Genomic DNA, 21,320 nt, shown 5'->3' on the forward strand with positions numbered 1-21,320 from the left:
ACGCTGCCCAGATTTTTTCAAGCCCTGAGGGCTCTCCACTCCGCGGGGGGGGGGGGGGGGGGGGGAGATGTGGCGATACACTCTGCGCATATTTCTGCGCACCTTCCATCTTATCATCTGGGGAAGCGTTCCACAGCTGCACGCTGGATTGCATGGTCGATAAAGCATAGCGCCACCGCCATGTCACCCGAGGTATGCGTCATCGACGGTGGCTATAAAAACAGGCTGCCTGGCTGAGAAAAGCCGCCTTCTACCATCTGCTATTCTGACGAACGTAGCGTTGGTATGCCCCGTCCGCTGCCATCGTTCGTCGAATAAAGAAGCGTTACGTTTTTATGTTGGGATTCGTCCTTCGCTAGACACGACATCCCCACAAGCTCCTTACTCGCCAGATGGCAAACGCGCAGGCTCAATCGGAGGCTGCGTAAGAAAGTAGCGACGTTAAATCGTGAAATCGAAGCGTATTGCCAAGAGTTGAGCGAGCAGCTATAGAAAGACGTTTGCTCGGCAGTTGAAGGACAGATGCGTATGGGAGGCGGCAAATGGAACCTCCTGAAGCAACTGTTAGATGACTCACAATCCAAAAGCAATCAGTGCCTAGCTATTGATAGAATCATTCACGGTCTTAAAGGAAAGGGGCTTACAGATGCAGACATACTTCAGAGCCTAGCATACAGGTAATTCCCCCTGCACGAAGACTACCCAGAGTATACAGGTTAACCCATAGAGGAGCTTGATGCGCGCCCCGGTGACTAAAGCGGAAGTGAGAAAGGTGCTACACGAGCTAAACGGCCGCTCGGCGCCCGGGCCGGATGGCATCTCCAACAGACTCCTGCGTAACCTCGATGAGAAATCAATTGAGAAGCTTACGGAACAGATAAACCGCACGTGGGAAACTGGCTGGAGCCCAGAGGACCGGAAAATGGCCTCTGTGGTCCTCTGTGGAAAATGGCCTCTGTGGCTCTATGCGGACATCACCGTTTGGAGCGGTGGGGGGGGGGGGGGGGGGGGTTCCGAGGGGGCCGTGGAGCGTGCCCTTCAGCATGCGTTAGATATTACGGAAGAGTACTTGAAGGGACCCTGAAACGCTTTTGACGATTTTCTACAAACGTACTGAGTCGTTAGAGTAGGTCCTTCTGATCATTAATTGGCACATCTAAGTGCTCTGCGTAAAGCGTGTTATTTATTATAACGTTTTAAAAATGCACATCGCTGCCGATCGCAGCACACTGCTCGGCGGAATTTTAAGCCGCCCCTACCCATATGACCGAAATTACCCATATGACGTCAGTGGGGCGAGCTATCCGATTGGCTGACCAGGGCGCGTGATCGATAATTTTTCCAACTTTATGGTAAACAAATGATCTTAATATTTGGAATGTTAGTTAATTTGTTTTTATAAAAAGAAAGCATAAAGAGAATGCACAAGAACAATTTCTCAGTGCACTTAAGCACTTCCAGCACACAGCAAGTGTCGTCTGCTTGTGTTACAACGTACTCCATTTTGACGAGAGCTCCGCGGTCAGAGTTGGTCTCAGTCTTTTCGCGAGCACTATGATTCGACTTTGTTGCCTTGTGGACTGCAAACGTAGCGACTGGCAATATGTCAAGCTGCGACATCGTGTCCCTCTGCAAGACAGTGTACGAGCGAACTGACTGCGGCGCGTCGGACTGCCGCTATATCCGATCCGCGCCAGGATTTGCGCGTTTGTGGCCGTCACTTTGCACCGGAAGATTACTAACGCAATAGCGTTTCGCGAGTACCGTATTAGGGCAAACGCAAGCGCAAGGGGACAGGGTCTGGCCGCTTGACTGTGCCGTAACGGGATGAGCCGAGAAGAGCAGAAGGGCAAATGTGAATGGTCTGCAGGGTGCAGCCACCTGGTGGCAGAGAGCTCAACCATACACAGTAGCAGCAACGAAGCGTATTCTTTGCTGCTGGTGTGTATTTTTCGCAGGAGTGTAATCATCAACACGTTGTTTTTATAAACGTTTAAAATGTTTTACACTTGGTTAGAGCAATATTAGCGCTTTGTTTGGCTGTTTGAGCGCTGCGCCAACAAGTGTCTGGACCGTGCAGACCAATCAGGCCTCTCATGTACACTCGCGGACAGAATAAAATGAACCACGAAATCTCCGAAAACGTTCAATTCCCGAGCAGCCTGTAGCAGTAACCAGTAAAACTGCCCACGACAACGTTGTTAGCATATTCTAGTCGAGGTCCAAAATGCAAATACCAGATTGCGTTGCGAGGTTGCGGAGATATTCAGCTTTTTCTTAGATTTCATGGTCCATAATATTCTGTCCGCGACTGTACGTCTACGCCAAAGTTCCTTCATCAGCTTGAGCTTATGCCTCCAGTCATTTGCCGAAATGACCAGCTTGCCTGTGGTTAACGGGATACCAGACACGTTCGGCGCTACGACAGAATGCTCGCAACGCACGCTGCTTCGATAGCTCTCGCTTGGGGTCGACAGCCAAGCGGCTAGCGGAGAGGTGTCGCGCGGGCGGGGACGGGCTCCAAAACCGGAAGTGGACGATGTTGACGTCGCATCGTTACGCAGGACCAGTGAAGGCGGAGCTTAGCCAACACCCTCTAGAGAACTTAAGGCCTTATGGCTGACCCTCTCCCCTTGAGCTACGTCACGCATAAGAGGCCAACATAGAAGTTCCGTGCAGCACGCTGCGAAGCTACTAGCGGCGTACCTGTGTTGAACATGAAGCGCGGAAGATATACAATAGTTAACCCCGGCTATTCGGACAAGACCGAGGCGACGACGGCGGCGACAACAATTCGATTATTTCCAGGAGCCGTGCCGCTCCTCGAATAGCTTCGCGGTTAAACAAGTCCCGGCATGCTCTGCCATGCTGCCGCATGCTTCCGAACGCACATTTTTTTTCTAGACGTGACCAGTGCATGCAGTCTCAACACATGTGCTGCGCTTGCGATTGTGTGTACCGCGAGTCTTCGTTGCCCCGGAATGTGGAGTGCCATGCCAAGATATGCCTAATAAGTGCTGCATGCCCTATTGCCGGAGCAATTACAAATCGGGGGAGAAAAATCAGGTCTTCAAGTTTCCGCAAGATGAAGAAGCCCGGAGTGCGTGGATTAGGGCGATACCACGTGCAGATTTCATTGTATCACCGCACTCCAGGGTAAGATGTTCAGCACTTCTTTAAATAGTTACTTTTGAAAAATACGGGAAGGTTAATTGCTCAATTATAGAAAGTTCCTTTAAATCAGGAATGTTAGAATAAAATTCAGAATAACTTTTAACTTCCTTCTAGATTTCTGAACTTCACTTCATTGAGGCCAACATCGTGCGGGAGTTCTCTCACCTCGACGACCTTACAAGGCACACCGTCACTGCACCACTCTCACGCCTGCGTCTTCGCCCAGGCGCAGACCCATCAAAGTTTCCTCAATGTGCACCTTATCTTTCGAAGCCAAGCACCTCGAGGGAGATTCCGATTCCAAGCGCATGCGTCTTGAAGCTGCTTCTTTGAAGAAAGCGACCCGCCGTGGTTGCTCAGTGGCTATGGTGTTAGGCTGCTGAGCACGAGGTCGCGGGATCGAATCCCGGCCACGGCGGCCGCATTTCGATGGGGGCGAAATGCGAAAACACCCGTGTACTTAGATTTAGGTGCACGTTAAAGAACCCCAGGTGGTCGAAATTTCCGGAGTCCTCCACTACGGCGTGCCTCGTAATCAGAAAGTGGTTTTGGCACGTAAAACCCCATAATTTAATTTAATTTAATTTTTTGAAGAAAGCGTGTGAAGCGTCTGCTGAAGCATTACGCAAGGAGAAGGAAGCGGATAAAATTCTAAATCTAGAAGACCTGATGCAATTTATAACAAGCAAAAAGTCTACGTTCAGGAAGAGGAATTTACTAATCTGCCAAACCAACGTCGTTTAGTCACTGACCTCACGCTTGAACTGCCTAGTCAGTGATGATTCCTCAGAGTTCGACGCTTGCGAGGATGGACACAAATGTCAGTTTGTGTTAAGGCCCCTTTTGCGGTGTAGCACGAATATTTTATTGAAGAAGTACTGCTGCAAGATGAACGACAAAATATGGGATGCCAATGCTAAGGCAAGGAAGCCAAAAGCTGAAACTCTGCGCAATAAGGCAGCTGTTTCCTTCTAAATAGCTGCACGAATGTTTTATATTCCGTTTCTATACTTATTTGAGTTGTAAATTATTGCACTCCGGTAATTAGTGCGTCGACAGCGAAATTATTCATTTAAGCATAATCTAGATTGCAATAAGTACATGTGTCCCCAATAAAATTGTTTATACGCAATTGTGAAGCTACTAGAGTGCCTTACATTCATCATTGCCGCGCTATAAGACCATAGGTACAAAACTACGGAAGGAAAAGCTTTTATGGATTCAATTTATTTGAAGTAATAGGTGTGAAGTGTGGGGTATAATAAACAATAATAATTATTATAATGCACAAACAACGTACATTACAAACACGACAAGGCGCGACGCTATAAAAAGCTGCTGGAATCAATACCTGCACATGTTTTACAAAGCTGTTTTGTATCTGTGCCTTTAAATAAATGCTTTGTGAGGTGCCTGCTGCTCATTCCGCAGTTTAGACTGAAGAAAAAGTGCGGAGTGGTCAATAATAGCATACGGCTGCTAGGTGAACCAAGCCGCGATCCCTTCATTCAACCCGTATTTCCTAGCGTGCCGATGGCCTCTTGTCCGTGACGTCACTCGCCGAGCACTCAGGCCTTCTTGTCTAGGAGGTGGTGGCTTAGCCCGCTCGCTCGGCGAACGAGTTGAGGAGGAAAAGCATGGCTGGGGAGGAGGGTAACTTCTAATCGCTTGTAGCTCCATTAATGCGTAACGCTTCACTTAAATTGTGGTGCGAATGTTCTACTTAAGCTGCACCCTACGCGTCTACAAAATTTGTCCGAACCGTTTCAGGGGCCCTTTAAAAAGGACGGGACTCTGTCTATCTCCATCAAAGTCAGAACTACTGCTTTATAGACCGGATCGCAGGGGCAAGAGGCACTCTACCCCTCTCGAATAGATTCCTATTAACCTATCCGCAGAATCTGGTCAGATGATACCTAGATTCGAATCGGTCAGGATTGTAGGTCTGATCCTAAATGCAAAGGGAAGAAACAATCAAAGTGTTGTCCGCGTCAAGGCAAAAACAGAAAACATGCTCCGATTAAGAGTCTTGAACCGCAGAGGCGGCCTCAGTGAGAGCAATCTCCTGTATCAGGCGTTCCTCATGAGTCACATAACTACGTAGCATCGGCGCTCAACTGGTCCCGCTCGGAGCAGGCCAAAATTGATGCGCTGAGAAAAAGCATTAAACACATACTGGGAATTCCCGCTAGCACCAGCATGGAAAAGCTCCTACAATTAGAGGTTCACAATACCCTGACGGAAGTGATCGAAGCACAAAGAACGGCACAAACCGTCCGCCTCTCGTCTTCGAAGGCAGGCAGAAGCATATTAATGTCCGTAGGTCTGGCCCCCTTGGCCGTCAACCAGAATGCCATCATGATCTGGCACCGTTAGAGCAACCTTTCAAGTTAGCCCTTTCCCTCGGAATGTACACCCCCAATATAATGCAGCTAGACGCAAGGCACGAGCCCGCTCTCTCATTGACTTTGCGCACAAAAGCCTGCAATTAACTACGTATGTAGATGCTGCCCAGTATGGGCGCACAGATTCATTTGTAGCTGTTGTAGCTGATCCTCACGGAAAAATTCTTAAAGGGCACCTGAAACGGTTCGGACAAATTTTGTAGGCGCGTAGGGTATAGCTTAAGTAGAACATTCGTACCACAATTTAAGTGAAGCGTTACGCATTAATGGAGCTACAAGCGATTACAAGTTACTCTCCTCCCTAGTCATACTTTTCCTCCTCAACTCGTTCGCCCATAGAGTTAACAGAACAACTCTAGAGGAAAAGCTGGGCCGGAAAAGTGGGAACCTCTAGGGCGCCGCCCTGTTGCTACTGGTCAATGTGGCCAGCGCAATCACTATTGAAAGAGCTGAAAACAAGTACAGGTCACCTTATGCTTTGTCATCTAAAAATGCATACCTGATGGCTTTATGAAGGTGGTGCGTAAATATTAAGTTTACAGAAAGCGATCGCTAAATCCGTGACTTATGTAAATCACGATGTACGCATTCATGCAATAAAGGATGACGCGAATTTCGGTTTCGAATCTGTTTTTGGGTGCGTAGTAGTTTCGTACAGTTTAGGTTTGGCATGCGATCGCGCGTCGACATCGGACGCTATGGCACACTCGTGCCTTATGTTCCACCGAAGCTCCGATGTGCTCTGGCATATACCTTCGCATGTAAGTAAACGAATGTATCTCCTTGTTGAGAACATCACGCGAGTAGGCAGCTCTTGTGATGCATCACAATCGTTTGAGAAGCGTCACAGTAGAGCGTTTTTCTACATGCGGAGCGGTGTTTTTATTCGCACGTTTCCCTTCAGTAGGAAATTGCTGGACAGGCGGACCAGCGCGCAGGAACTGTACTGGCGAAGCCTCAAGCAACTCAAACAATCTGTTTAATTGTTGCACTTTGAACAATCATGCTTCTACAAAGGCCACAGCAGAAAAACAGCCTGATGCCGAGTATTTCTATGCCACGAAGTAATAAAGAGGCGAATGCCTAATGCGGACGAAATCGAGTGCCTCGAGACTTAGAACGACAGAAATCTGAGCTAGTTGGTAAGGATTCATTATGCTAAACAGAGGTGAAGCGTGCAGACGGGACACAAGAGTAGAGAAGTGGGCGGCGCTCGTGTTGTTTGCTTGTAAATACTCTACTCTTGTGTCCTGTCTGCACGCCTCACCTCCGTTTTGCATAACGAGTGCATCAACCCACATATTGTCACCCAGCTATGGCAACTAAAACAGTTTAGCACCGACAGACTGGGACAAAACGTCTGCCTTTAGCGATGGCTGGTCCTCGGAGAGCCCGCGCGCAACCACGAACTTCGTCGTTCTCGCCTTAAGGGTCCGGTGTCAACACGTGCAAACCTATTTCGCTTCAATATTAATAACGTAGGTGTTTTATTAACTGTGCAATATTTTCCACACTTCTTTGCATGCCATTTCATGGGGAATATCTTTTCTGGTCACAAATTTGTGCAGCGAATCTATTTGCATGATCCACTCCGGGCCTGTGGGACCGTTCACTTGCACTTGATGCTGAATCTTTTACGTGTATCCATAAACTGCAAATATGCACATCAGATCCCTGCGAGCACTTTCAAAATTCAATTATTTTAGACAACAAGCACATATGCAATACTGACAATCTCAAATACCACTAAGCAGCTGGGACACATTTTTGTTGACCATACTCGTATACATATATAGGTAAAATAAGTAGATCATGTGGACAGCTCCAGCTCATTTTCCTTAAATCAGTGTGTACAAAGGGTATGCAAAAATAATTTTTTTTCTCGCGCACCGATTATTTTGCTGTATAAGCAAGAGAACCCACCACGTTAGTGTAACGTATCTTGTACATCACACTAATATGTGCTTTAATTTACCAAGTGAGATGAGTTACTTTTATGGCTCATTCAGTCATATCACACTGCAAGCTGCATTCATCAATCTTCAATTGGATTTTGCAAATGTTTAATGAAACATGTTTCCCTTTTATGCAGATATGCAATGGCAAACCCTTCCGTGTGTTCCAACGGTAAAATTTAAGCTCTAAATAAAAGAAGACAATTCTAGTCAGAAACAAGCAAAAGTTGTGAATGCAGAGTATCAGAAGCCCAAGGTACAGAAATTATGAAAAGTGTCGAATGATTTTAAGGAAAGGGTCGTATTTGAAAATGCAAGATTCTTTAGTGGAGGTCAAGCAAGCCAATATAGGTAGAATACTCTGCAAAATTATGCGAGTGAGGGGATGTCAAACAATGGGTTAGGAAATGCGTTGTTTTTCTGCAAAACAAAAGCTGATTGCCATTACATAAGTCACTTTAGCATCATGAGACCGCTGCTTGATAAATTCAGGAATAAACCAAAAAACAAGACACGCAAAAATAAAAAAAAATTAATGATGCTCTATCCACACTGGGATAAATAAAAACGAACACATCACCTCTGATGTGGACATATCAGACGCCTTGTGAAACACTAAAGGAAAAATTCAGTTTCGAGCTATGGCACTTGCCGCATAGATGTGGGGGGCCTTACACTAATAGTGATAGTTACCACTGCATTTAGAAATTGAAAGCATTCATGCAGACAAGGATGATTCTTTATATTGCTACGGCACAATATGTGCGATCACGAAAGGCCAGCAGTGTGAAGACGACGACGACGATTAGAAGCTAGCGCGGGCTGTTGCCTCTTGGCCAAGCGCAGCGTTTTTTCCTTGTAAATATATTCGTACATAGCTTTTCGTCTGCGTCTTCCTACGTAACATATCTGGTGGAGGTGGACGTTCCCTGTACCTCGTCACGGAGCTTCGCAGTGGACGGTACGTCGAGCCTTCCTTCATGGCTCCCGGCGACGACAACCCGACTCCGCCGGCTCCGACACCTGCTGCCACTTCGACGACCTACATCACTCTCCCCGCTCCCCGTGATCCTGGCGTATTCTCGGGCCAAGATGCGGAAGACGTCGATGACTGGATCCGCCTGTATGAACACGTCAGCCGCAATAACCGGTGGGACCCTACTATTATGCTCGCCAACGTAGTCTTTTACCTCGGTGGCACACCTCGAGTTTGGTATCGCACGCACGAAGATGAGCTCACCAGTTGGGATTCACTTAAGACACAGCTTCGAGACTTGTTCGGCAACCCCTACGGTCAACAACTTGCCGCGCAGAAGGCGCTTTCCGGCCGTGTGCAGACGTCAACAGAGCCCTATGTCACGTACATTCAGGACGTCTTGGCTCTGTGCCGCAAAGTTGACACCCACATGCCTGAGTCAGACAAGGTTTCCCACATCCTCAAAGGCATTGCCGATGACGCCTTCAACTTGCTCGTTTGAAACAACGTAGCCACGGTGGATGCTGTTATAAAAGAGTGCCGCCGCCTGGAACTCGCCAAAAGCCGACGTATTGACCAGCAGTTTGCCCGTCTGCCCAACACCCCAGCGACATCTTCCTGTGCCGACGCTCCTCGTCCCAACAACACTGCCGATGTTACCAGGATCGTCCGGCGTGAGATCGAGGCCGCCTATCCGGCTGCCTTCGACTCCTGTCCCACCAACACATCTGCAGTCGCGGTCTCACTGATCCAGGCAGTTGTCCGCCAGGAGTTTGAAAACATGGGTCTTCACACCATTTGCTCGGCCCATCGCCCTGATACCCGCCCGGCTTCTTCGATTTCGCCCCGTCCCGCATCTTCTTACCCACCCCGTTTCCGCAACCCATCTGAATGGCGCACTGCTGACGACAAGCCTATTTGTTTCCACTGCCATCGCATCGGGCACATTTCTCGGCACTGTCGTAGTCGCTGGAGTTCCCCGATCCGGTCTACTTATACTGCCTACTCTCGCCCCTCAGGTGGCCCTTCTCGTCCCTATGCCGCACGCTCCGATAATGCCGCCACTGATTCTCCTGCAACGAACCGCCCCTATTCTCGTTCGCCTTCGCCCCAACGACGACAAACTCGCTCTCCCCAGCCCCGTCGCTCCTATTCGCCGACTCCCTTCGGACGCCGCTCCCAGCCGGAAAACTAGACGATGCAGCGCCTCGAGGTGACGCTGCATTGCTCCCTACGCCGCCAAATCCTCTACTGACTTTGCCCACTCATCTGAGCCTTCTTGACGTACAAGTCGACGGTGTTTCTGTGTCTGCTCTCATAGACACTGGGGCGCATTTGTCCGTAATGAGCGCTGACCTTCGTAACCGGCTCAAGAAAATTATCACGCCCGCCACGACGCCTGTTGTCCGTGTCGCCGATGGCGGAACAGCCCCCGTAATTGGTATGTGTACCGCCCGCGTCTCCTTCGCCGATCGCTCAACAATCGTGCTATTCACAGTCATCGCCCACTGTCCCCACGACATCATCCTCAGCTTAGACTTCCTCTCCGCACATTCTGCTCTCATCGATTGTTCCGCCAGTACTCTCCGCCTTGACCTGCCTGTTCTGGATCCTGCTGAACCACACCCCAGTCGCCTCAGTTCCGCCGACTTCGTTCGCTTGCCACCTTCGGCACTGACCTACGTTGACCTAGTGTCATCCCCACCAGTCCCCGACGGTCACTACATCGCGGCTCCTATGCAAGACGTCCTCCTTACACACGGGATCACAGTTCCCCATACAGTTTTATCTATTACGGCGAATTGCGTCTGCCTGCCAGTGGTCAACTTTGGCTTGACGACACAAGTGCTGCCACGTGGGATGTCTTTGGCCCAGCTTTGTTCATTCGAGGATCACTCAGTAGCCTCCATTGCAGTAGACGACACTTCATCCGATACTCCTCTACCATCGCAGTCGACAAATTGTACCATCGCCGACTTACGGAAAATGATTGCCCCCGACTTGCCCTCCGAGCACGCTCGTGAACTCTACCGCGTTCTGTTTTCCTACCACGATATTTTTGACTTTAACGATCGTCCTTTAGCCCAAACTACAGCTGTCAAACATCGCATTAATACCGGCGCTGCCCCTCCTATTCATCGCCGCCCGTATCGAGTGTCACCAGCTGAGCGTCAAGTTGTTCACGCAGAAGTTCGCAAAATGCTTGCCAAGAACATTATTGAATTGTCATGTAGTCCTTGGGCGTCACCGGTTGTGCTGGTAAAAAAGAAGGATGGCTCATGGCGCTTTTGCGTGGATTATCGGCACCTTAACAGGGTTACCAAAAAGGACGTGTATCCCCTACCTCGGATTGATGACGCCCTTGACTGCCTCCACGGTGCTCGCTATTTCTCCTCTATTGACCTTCGCTCCGGCTATTGGCAGATTGCCGTGGACGATCTCGACCGCGAGAAGACTGCCTTTGTAACACCCGACGGTCTTTATCACTTCAAGGTGATGCCGTTCGGCCTATGTAACGCTCCTGCCACTTTTGAACGCATGATGGACTCCCTTCTTCACGGTTTCAAATGGTCCACGTGCTTGTGCTACTTGGACGACGTCATCGTATTCTCCCCAACGTTCGCTACGCACCTCGAGCGCCTCTCAGCGGTCCTGGACGTTTTTCGGCGGGCCGGTCTGCAACTCAACGCATTAAAGTGCCAATTCGGCCGTCGCCAGATTACCGTCCTTGGACATCTCGTTGACGCGAACGGAGTGCAACCGGACCCAGGCAAGATCCATGCTGTTACGCACTTCCCTGTTCCGAAGTGTGTCAAGGATGTGCGCAGCTTTATCGGCCTTTGTTCGTACTTCCGCCGTTTCGTGAGGAATTTCGCCGCCATAGCACGACCACTAACCAACCTTTTGAAAAAAGACGCTCCTTTCCAGTGGGGCGATAACGAGGCCTCTGCATTCTCTCATCTAATCGACATTCTCACAACGCCTCCAGTTCTGGCCCATTTCGATCCTTCTGCGCCTACCGAAGTCCGTACTGATGCCAGCGGTCACGGAATTGGAGCAGTACTGGCACAACGCCAGCGTGGCCACGACCGTGTTATCGCTTACGCCAGCAGGCTCCTCTCACCCGCGGAGCGCAACTATTCCATCACTGAGCGTGAGTGTCTGGCCCTAGTTTGGGCGGTTGCGAAATTCCGCCCGTACTTATATGGCCGATCCTTTTCCGTTGTCACAGACCATCACGCGCTTTGTTGGTTATGCTCATTGAAAGACCCTTCAGGAAGACTTGGTCGCTGGGCCTTACGCCTCCAAGAATATTCGTTCTCTGTCACCTACAAATCTGGTCGACTACACAAGGACGCTGACTGCCTGTCTCGCTACCCGGTAGACGAACCTGACGACGCCGACAGTAGTACCGCCGACGGCATTTTCTCTGTGTCTGCCTTCGCTAACATCGCCGATGAGCAGTACCGAGACCTATCGCTGCGAGTACTCATCGAGCGTCTGCGCTCTACACCTACCGACGCATCCGTTCGCCGATATGTCCTCCAGGGCGGCATTCTGTACCGAAGGAGCTTCCTCCCTGATGGCCCTGATCTTCTTCTTGTCGTGCCAAAACATCTACGACAGACTGTGCTCTTTCAGATGCATGACGCACCAACTGCAGGACATCTTGGGGTAACCCGCACGTACGACCGCGTCCGCCGCCGCTTCTATTGGCCTGGTCTCGCTCGCTCCGTTCGACGCTATGTTGCTGCCTGTGATCCCTGCCAGCGTCGGAAGACACCTCAGGTGCTACCTGCCGGTCATCTCCAGCCGATCACCGTCCCTGTGGAACCGTTCTTTCGTGTTGGATTAGACCTGCTCGGTCCCTTTCCCACGTCATCCTCTGGGAACAAATGGGTAGCCGTCGCGACTGATTACGCCACCCGATACGCTATCACTCGGGCTCTCCCTACCAGCTGTGCCACTGACGTCGCGGACTTTCTCTTGCGTGACATTATCTTGCTTCATGGCGCCCCGCGACAGCTGCTTACTGACGGTGGTCGAAACTTCCTCTCGACAGTTATCGCTGACATTGTGCGTTCCTGCTCCATTCAACACAAACTGACTACTTCATACCATCCTCAAACCAATGGCCTGACAGAGCGGTTAAACCGTACTCTTACCGATATGCTGGCCAAGTACGTTTCCAAGGACCACCACGACTGGGACATTGCCCTTCCTTACGTAACATTTGCGTACAATTCTTCCCGGCACGACACCGCCGGATTTTCTCCCTTTCATCTACTGTACGGTCGCGAACCTACCTTGCCCCTAGACACGGCACTTCCTCCTGCTGCGGTCTCAACAAGCGAGTATGCGCGCGACGCCATCGCCCTCGCCGACCATGCACGCCAGCTTGCCCGTGCTCGAATTACGGCCTCACAGACCACTCAGCAGTGTCAGTACAACGCCCGCCATCGTGACGTACAGTTTTCACCTGGTGCGCTCGTGCTCCTGTGGTCGCCCTCTCGTCACGTCGGACTTTCAGAGAAGCTTCTTTCGCGATACACAGGGCCCTACCGCGTGCTGCGCCAGGTGACGCCTGTGACTTACGAAATTGCTCCTGTGGGCTCAACCTCGTCCTCTCCTGTGGCATCTAGTGATGTCGTACACGTCAGTAGGCTCAAGGCCTACTACACTGCTTCCGAGTCCGATCTTTAGTCGCTCCGGGACGGCGCTTTTGCAGCCGGGGGTAGTGCTACGGCACAATATGTGCGATCACGAAAGGCCAGCAGTGTGAAGACGACGACGACGATTAGAAGCTAGCGCGGGCTGTTGCCTCTTGGCCAAGCGCAGCGTTTTTTCCTTGTAAATATATTTGTACATAGCTTTTCGTCTGCGTCTTCCTACGTAACAATATTGTTGCGGGAAGAAAGCAGGCCCACGAGTGTAAAATAACTTATATTTACAAATGATGGATATGGCGTTCAGGCAACCGCCAGACTTCGTCTTTCTCTAGTCCAACTCAACGTCTTCCTTCACTTCACCGTAACATCACCCTCCCGGTGGGGGAGCTCCGTCCCGGTGCAAGTTAAACAGCCTCACTTATTGGGGGGACATAGGGCTTGAGCCTGGTGACGTGAACAACATCACTGGTTAAATTGGGAGGCACGGAAGGCTGACCGAGTGGGGCGATCTCGTAGGTCACGTCGGACAGTTGGCGTAAGATCTGGTACGGACCAGAAAAACGGGACAGTAATTTTTCCGACAAGCCGACACGACGTGAAGGCGTCCAGAGAAGGACAAGGGAACCAGGTGAAAAATGGTGGTCTCGGTGCCGAAGGTCGTAGCGTCGCTTTTGAGAAGCTTGCGAGACTGTGAGGCGATGACGGGCGACATCTCGGGCCTGGGCGGCTAAGTCAATAGCCTCGCGAGCGTAAGCAGTGCTGGGTGACTGTACTGCGGAAGGTAGCAACGTGTCAAAAGGCAAGGTGGGGTCGCGGCCGTACAAAAGGAAAAATGGTGAAAATCCGGCAGTGTCGTGACGGGACGAGTTGTATGCGAAAGTGACGTATGGTAAAGCGACGTCCCAGTCGCGGTGATCGTTGGAGACGTACATGGCGAGCATTTCAGTGAGTGTGCGGTTGAGTCGCTCGGTGAGGCCGTTCGTTTGAGGGTGGTACGCGGTAGCAATCCGATGTTCTGTAGAACAGGAGCGGAGCAGATCATCAACGACCTTCGATAGAAAGTAGCGGCCGCGATCCGTCAGCAACTGGCGAGGGGCGCCGTGGTGCAGGATGACGTCTTTTAGTAAGAAGTCGGCGACATCTGTAGCGCAGCTGGTTGGCAGGGCTCGTGCGATGGCATATCTAGTGGCATAATCGGTTGCTACAGCAATCCATTTGTTTCCTTTGATGGAAATTGGAAACGGACCAAGGAGGTCGAGGCCCACACGGAAGAAGGGCTCTGTAGGTATATCAATGGGTTGAAGCAAACCAGCGGGAGGCATAGCAGGCGTCTTCCGGCGCTGACACAGGTCGCAAGAAGCGACATAACGGCGCACAGAGCGATAAATGCCAGGCCAGAAGAAGCGGCGCCGCAGGTGGTCGTAAGTACGAGTGACGCCCAGATGTCCAGCAGTAGGAGCGTCATGAAGTTGCTGAAGCACGGTGAGTCGAAGGTGCTTGGGGACGACTAGGAGGAGCTCCGGGCCGTCAGGACGAACGCTACGACGGTATAAAGTTCCATCGCGCAAGGTGAACATCCGAAGGGACGGGTCATTGGGCGAGGAGATTAGGCGGTCCATAAGTGTTCGAAGAACAGGATCCTTGCGCTGCTCGTCGCCAATGTGGAGGAAGCCGGAGAGGGACAGAATACTGATGTCCGAGTCTGCATCGGTATCGTCCGGTTGATCCACGGGATTGCGGGACAGGCAGTCAGCGTCTTTATGCAGGCGTCCTGACTTATATATAATAGAAAATGTATATTCTTGTAGGCGCAATGCCCAACGTGCAAGTCGTCCAGTTGGGTCCTTCAAAGAAGAGAGCCAGCAGAGGGCGTGATGGTCGGTGACAACGCAGAAGCTCCGACCGAAAAGGTACGGGCGAAATTTCGCGACCGCCCATACGAGCGCGAGACATTCTCTCTCAGTAATGGAGTAATTTCGCTCGGGCGTGGAAAGGCGGCGGCTAGCGTAAGCGATGACACGGTCTTGGCCCTGTTGACGCTGAGCGAGGACAGCGCCGATGCCATGACCACTCGCGTCAGTTCGTACTTCAGTGGGCGCAGAAGGATCAAAGTGGGAGAGAATCGGGGAAGTGGTAAGCCGCTCAATCAGGGTAGAGAAGGCTTTCTCCTGTAGCGGTCCCCAAGAGAAAGAGGCGTCTTTCTTAAGAAGGTCAGTGAGAGGGTGAGCGATGTCCGCAAAATTTTTCACAAATCGCCGAAAATAAGAGCATAAGCCCAGAAAACTACGGACATCGTTCGTTGAACAAGGTACAGGAAAATTTCGCACGGCGTGAACTTTCTGTGGATCAGGTTGGATTCCGGCGGCGTTGACGAGATGACCAAGCATGTTAATTTCACGGCGACCGAAATGGCACTTGGAGGAGTTTAGCTGAAGGCCAGCCCTGCGAAACACGGAGAGTATGGTTCTGAGGCGCCGCAGGTGGCTCTCAAAGTTCGGCGAAAACACAATCACATCGTCGAGGTAACACAGGCATGTAGACCACTTCAAGCCGCGCAAGAGAGAGTCCATCATGCGCTCGAATGTAGCTGGCGCATTGCATAATCCAAAGGGCATGACTTTAAATTGGTACAGACCGTCCGGTGTGACAAAGGCGGTTTTCTCGCGGTCCATCTCATCGACGCTAATCTGCCAATAGCCGGAGCGGAGGTCAATTGATGAAAAGTATTGGGATCCGTGAAGGCAGTCAAGAGCGTCATCAATGCGAGGCAAGGGATAAACATCCTTCTTTGTTATCCGGTTGAGGTGACGGTAGTCAACGCAGAAGCGCCACGAGTTATCTTTTTTCTTTACTAAGACAACCGGTGATGCCCACGGGCTACTGGAGGGTTCAATGATGTCCTTGTCCATCATCCTGTCTACTTCTTTCTGTATGATGGCCCTTTCTGTTGCCGAGACACGATATGGCCGCCTATGAATGGGGCTGGCGTCACCGGTGTTGATGCGATGCGTGACAACAGATGTCTGGCCAAGTGGACGGTCGTCCAAATCAAAGATGTCCCGATAAGATGACAGGAGATGACGAAGAGCTGTTGTTTGCTCGGAAGGAAGGTCGGGGGCGATCATCTTAGAAACATCGTCCGCAGGCGTCGAGTACGAAGGAGTGGATGACAAAGGTCCGTTCGTACTGAGGAAGGATTCAGAGGTCAAAAAAGAAATCTGAAATTCTTCCAAAGGAGTGATATGCGCTATGGCGATACCGTGTGGCAAAACATGTGACGAGAACCCAAAATTGAGGATGGGCACGCGAGCGCAGTTTTCGCGGATCCGAATTAAGGTGCTCGGTAGGGCAATATTACGCGACAAAACCACGTCAGTAAGCGGCGACAGGACGTACTCGCCATCAGGTACGGGAGGACAGGGCGTCAGCAGGACATTTGTAGCAGCCTGTGGAGACAGCCTTGCAAATTCAGCAGCACATAAGCGGTGTGGAGCACAAGTGGTTGCGTCGGCAGGAAGCGGCAGGTCCAACTGTACAACACCTGCGGAGCAGTCAATTTGGGCAGAGTGTTTCGAAAGGAAGTCGAGGCCGAGAATTAGGTCGTGTGGGCAGTGTTCAAGGACGATAAATAGAACAACGGTATAATGGCCCCCAATGGTCACACGTGCTGTGCACATTCCAAGGACAGGTGACGTACTCCCATCGGCGACTCGCACGGTGCACGGTACGGCGGGGGTCAGAACCTTTTTGAGCCGGCGGCGGAGAGCAGCGCTCATAACTGAAAGCTGCGCTCCTGTATCAACGAGAGATCTAACAGGAACGCCATCGACTTCAATGTCCAGCAGGTTTCCACATGTAGGCAGGGTCAATAGAGGATTTGTGGGCCGGGTCGGAGTTGCAGCTTCACCTCCGGGAGCTGCACCGCCTAGTTTCCCGAAGCGAAGCGACCGGTTGCAGAAGGGGACGAAGAGCGGTGAACGAGAGGCGAACGGGACCTACGACCTTGCGGAGACGGGGATCGGCTGGATCTTGGTGGAGCACTGTCGGCGTTGATGTTCCTAGTCGGCGTATAGGGCGAGAAAGTGCGATTGTCGGGTACTTGGCTGTAGTGACTCGGAGACGACCACCGAGGAGGCGACGACCAGTGGTTGCGGCAATGACGGGCGATGTGTCCAATACCGGAACAATTAAAACAGATGGGTTTATCATCCGCTGTGCGCCATTCAGCCGGGTTGCGACGGAGTGGTGGAAAGCTTTGCGTCCGGGAGCGAGCGGTCGGAGAAATTTGGTAGGTGTTGGTATGGCGGACTGAGCAGAGAGATGGAATGCCCAAACTTGCTATTTCCTCCCGAACGACCGCTTGTATAAGGGAGATAGCGGGTACGCTTTCCCGACAGTCTGAACGAACGGGAGCCGGGGCCATGGCCTCAAGCTCACGGCGAACGATGCGCGTTATTTCTTCCGGTCCTGCGGGCTGAACGAACCGCGGCGGGTCTTCGCAAGAAGATGTCGCGGCGGTATTGGGCAACCGGTCGAAAGTTTGAGTGACGCGGCGGCCCTTCGCTTGTTCGAAGCGCCGGCACTCCTTAATAATTGCATCCACAGTGGCACAATCCTTACACATCAAGAGATTGAAGGCATCGTCTGCAATACCTTTCAATATATGGCCAATCTTGTCTGCCTCGGTCATGTTGTCATCAGCCTTGCGACAGAGGGCCAGCACATCCTGTATGTACACGACATAGGATTCTGTGGACGTCTGAGCGCGGCACGCAAGTTCTTTTTTAGCTGCCAGCTGACGACCGACAGGTCTGCCGAACAGGTCTCGCATTTTTTCTTTGCAAACATCCCAGCTCGTTAGGTCAGCTTCATGTGTGTCATACCATTGCTTCGCAGTTCCCTTCAGATAAAATATTACGTTTGCAAGCATCATTGTAGGATCCCACCTGTTGTTGTCGCACACTCGCTCGTACATCGTAAGCCAGTCCTCGACGTCGACGTTGTCCGTGCCACAAAATGTTCCCGGGTCCCGTGGGTGAGTGAGGATGACCGTGGGCACGGGCTGCCGAGGCGTTGTCGCTTGTGTCGGTTGATTTGCCATTGTGGCAGCAGGTAGATGACGTCCGCTGCGAAGTTCCGTGGTGGTACCCCGCACCTTCCACCAAAATGTTGCGGGAAGAAAGCAGGCCCACGAGTGTAAAATAACTTATATTTACAAATGATGGATATGGCGTTCAGGCAACCGCCAGACTTCGTCTTTCTCTAGTCCAACTCAACGTCTTCCTTCACTTCACCGTAACAATATTTTTGGCTACCACTTCAAATGCCTTCACCAAGTGTTACAATGCTGCACGCAGCCATACTAAGGATCTCGCAGCAACACCTTCATGTAAAAAACAGAAGCAGTCAAAGTGCTGGTGTGTACTGGACACTATGTTTGAAAACTTTTAGGCAAGAGGAGTGCAAGAAGCAGACATAACAACTGCATTTATTTCCATAATTCACCATTTGAATTGCCTCTTCTTTCTGCTTAGACAATGCCTACGCCTATCCACAGCAGCTCCCTCGTACAGACTCCGCAAGCCAAGAGGCCGTGGAGGCTAATGCAGTTAAGAGGCAAGAAGCAATAGCACTGGTATCGACATTCATCTAATTTTTTTCTTTTTCTTTCGTTTAGGCAGCCAGCAGACCTCGAACAGCCACCGTGACTGCGGGTGTGTCACCCTAGTCGCCAAGGAAACATTTAAGGGAAAGCGACAGGCAATGTGAACAGCTACATCTCGATGTGAACGATACTCTTTCTCTCGGATGACTCCTACGCCTCGCCACGGCAGCACACTTGTGCACAAAGATGCTGCGGAGGCACGTGCAGGTCAGAGGCAAGAAGCAGTGGCACTGGTGTTGACATTCACCCAATTTCTTTTTCTTACACTGGGGCAGCCAGCACACCTCGAACAGCCACCTTGACTGCGGGTGTATCAGAAGATTCCTGTTGTACATATGCTAATAATACACTTCAGTAAACTTCAACCTGCTAATAAACTTGAAGGCAAATGGGACATTGATGCATTGGTTTTTTTTTTTGAACATTTATTGTACACATGCAATATATGTTATACTTTGCAATGCTACAGGGCGTATTTTGAAGCTTCCCCTTATATTTTGCACTTTTAATTACGTATGTGTTATGTGGCCCTCAATGCAGTTCATGTTGTAGCAGCTGCTTTGTCTGTGTATCGCACATTGGCTTAAACTCGTGATACCCACACACTTCTCTCACATATACAGAATAAAGTTCTATGTAGTCCTCAGTGTTACAACAAAAAATTAAAGTAAACAATCCGATCGTGGAATTGTGTTTGTTACAGTGATTCCTATGACAGTTACTGACAAGTTGACAACTTGAACTGGTCAATCCGTCCATAGCCCCCTCTATTTTTCAAAAATAATGCAGGTTGTGATCCGTCATGGCAAGGAATTGTATGTATACATAAAAAAGGGGGTGGGGGTATGTGTGTGTTTGTAGTGGGGGGTATAGTATTAGGGCGGTACGAAAAAATGTACCAACACCGTCCTCTAGACCCATTCCGTTAAGGTACCGTAACAAAGCGTATTATGCATAAAGTTCATACAACCAACTCTGATATTACTGCACACGCCAGGCGACGCAAGCTACATTTGTCATGACGCATTCGCGACTGCACCGGATGCCCTCCATATTATTATCGTTAATCGTGCTCACTGCACCGAGGCAAAAGAAAGATCATGGGCGCAGGTGCTTTAAAAGTATCTCGACCTTGCGAGGCACTGCTGCGCGTGCCAGGGGAGCTGTCCGTGCGAACACTCCCTGGCACAAACCTGCCTCGGCGGCCCCAACCTACGTACTGTTCTGCTTCGAGCTTTGATCCCCCCACTGTCCCCTGGGTGCCCTGGAGTTCCTGCGCCGCCTGCTTTATTATAATCTCAGGTGTTCTCCTGAGACTTCCGTTTGTCGGTTACATGTGCCCCACAGCTGGATCAGTACTTATAATAATAAAAAAACCCGATATATCGTCGCGACGATAGATCGCGAAAGCGGCTTTTGCAACATACCGTGCCCGTGCGAAGATAATTACGGAACGCCACCGAGGAATCTGACCACAGCTTCGAGCTCGTAACCTCGTCGTGTGACACTCCTGCAACAGGCGTGACCGCTGAAAACCGCATACCGCCGGAAACTTCAACAGGATCATCCCTCGGTTGCATAACTGCCACCTGTACGGCCAACATGGACCACACCCACACCATCCCGCAACATAGATTAAAGAACCAACTTACAAAGCCCAAACACACAGCTGCACGCACACATCACGACACTACAAACGAGACGCCATGCTGCTACGCTACTACTGTTGCCGGATTAAAACTGACTACTGCCACCACGTCTAGCAAGCGTCTCAGGAGCTGGCAACCTCGGCGCGTAGCAACATGGCGGCGGTCTTGCGGTTCCCGATTTCAATGCATGGGCCCTATATGGGTAGCTTGTCCTCTAGAGTCAGTATAGTAGCTCTATGCGTTCGCCGAGCGATCGGGGCTAAGCTCCGCCTTCACTGGTTCTGCGTCACGATGCGACGTCACATAGTCCACTTCCGGTTGTTTTGGAGCCCGCCCGCGCGAAACGTCTCCGCTAGCGGCTTGGCCGTCAACCCCAAGCGAGAGCTATCGAAGCAGCGTGCGTTGCGAGCATTCTGTCGTAGCGCCGAACGTGTCTGGTATTCCGGTAATCACACCCTGGCAGAACGTTTCGACGGAACGGTGAAGGCATAAACTCAAGCTGATGAAGGAACTTTAGCGTAGACGTACGTGAGCTGCCTGATCGGTCTCCACGGTCCAGCCACCCGTTGGCGCAGAGCTTAACCTGCTAAAGAAAGAGCTAATGTTGCTCTAACCAAGTGCAAAACATTTTAAACATTTACAAAAACAATGCGTTAACGATTACAGTCCTGCGAAAAATTTACACCAGCAGCAAAGAAGAATACATTTTGTTACTGCTACTGTGTGTGGTCAGTAAGTAAGTAAGTAAGTAAGTAAGTAAGTAAGTAAGTAAGTAAGTAAGTAAGTAAGTGGTCCTGATCCCTTTTGCCTCAGGGCAGGCGTTTGT

The 21,320-nt window shown here is 50.8% G+C and overlaps 1 protein-coding gene across 1 annotated transcript in view; it reads left to right on the forward strand.

Moving 5' to 3' along the window:
* The first annotated feature begins 6,250 nt into the window (after positions 1 to 6,250).
* LOC135916722 (uncharacterized) overlaps positions 6,251 to 21,320 on the forward strand; it is a 57,920-nt gene continuing 42,850 nt past the window's right edge. Inside the window, exon 1 of the mRNA XM_065450170.1 lies at positions 6,251 to 6,340. The gene's annotated coding sequence lies outside the window, so the exon portion shown is untranslated. The remainder of the gene's footprint in view (positions 6,341 to 21,320) is intronic.

The sequence above is a fragment of the Dermacentor albipictus genome, chromosome 3 (genome assembly GCF_038994185.2).
Source record: "Dermacentor albipictus isolate Rhodes 1998 colony chromosome 3, USDA_Dalb.pri_finalv2, whole genome shotgun sequence".
Classification (NCBI taxonomy): Eukaryota; Metazoa; Arthropoda; class Arachnida; order Ixodida; family Ixodidae; genus Dermacentor; species Dermacentor albipictus.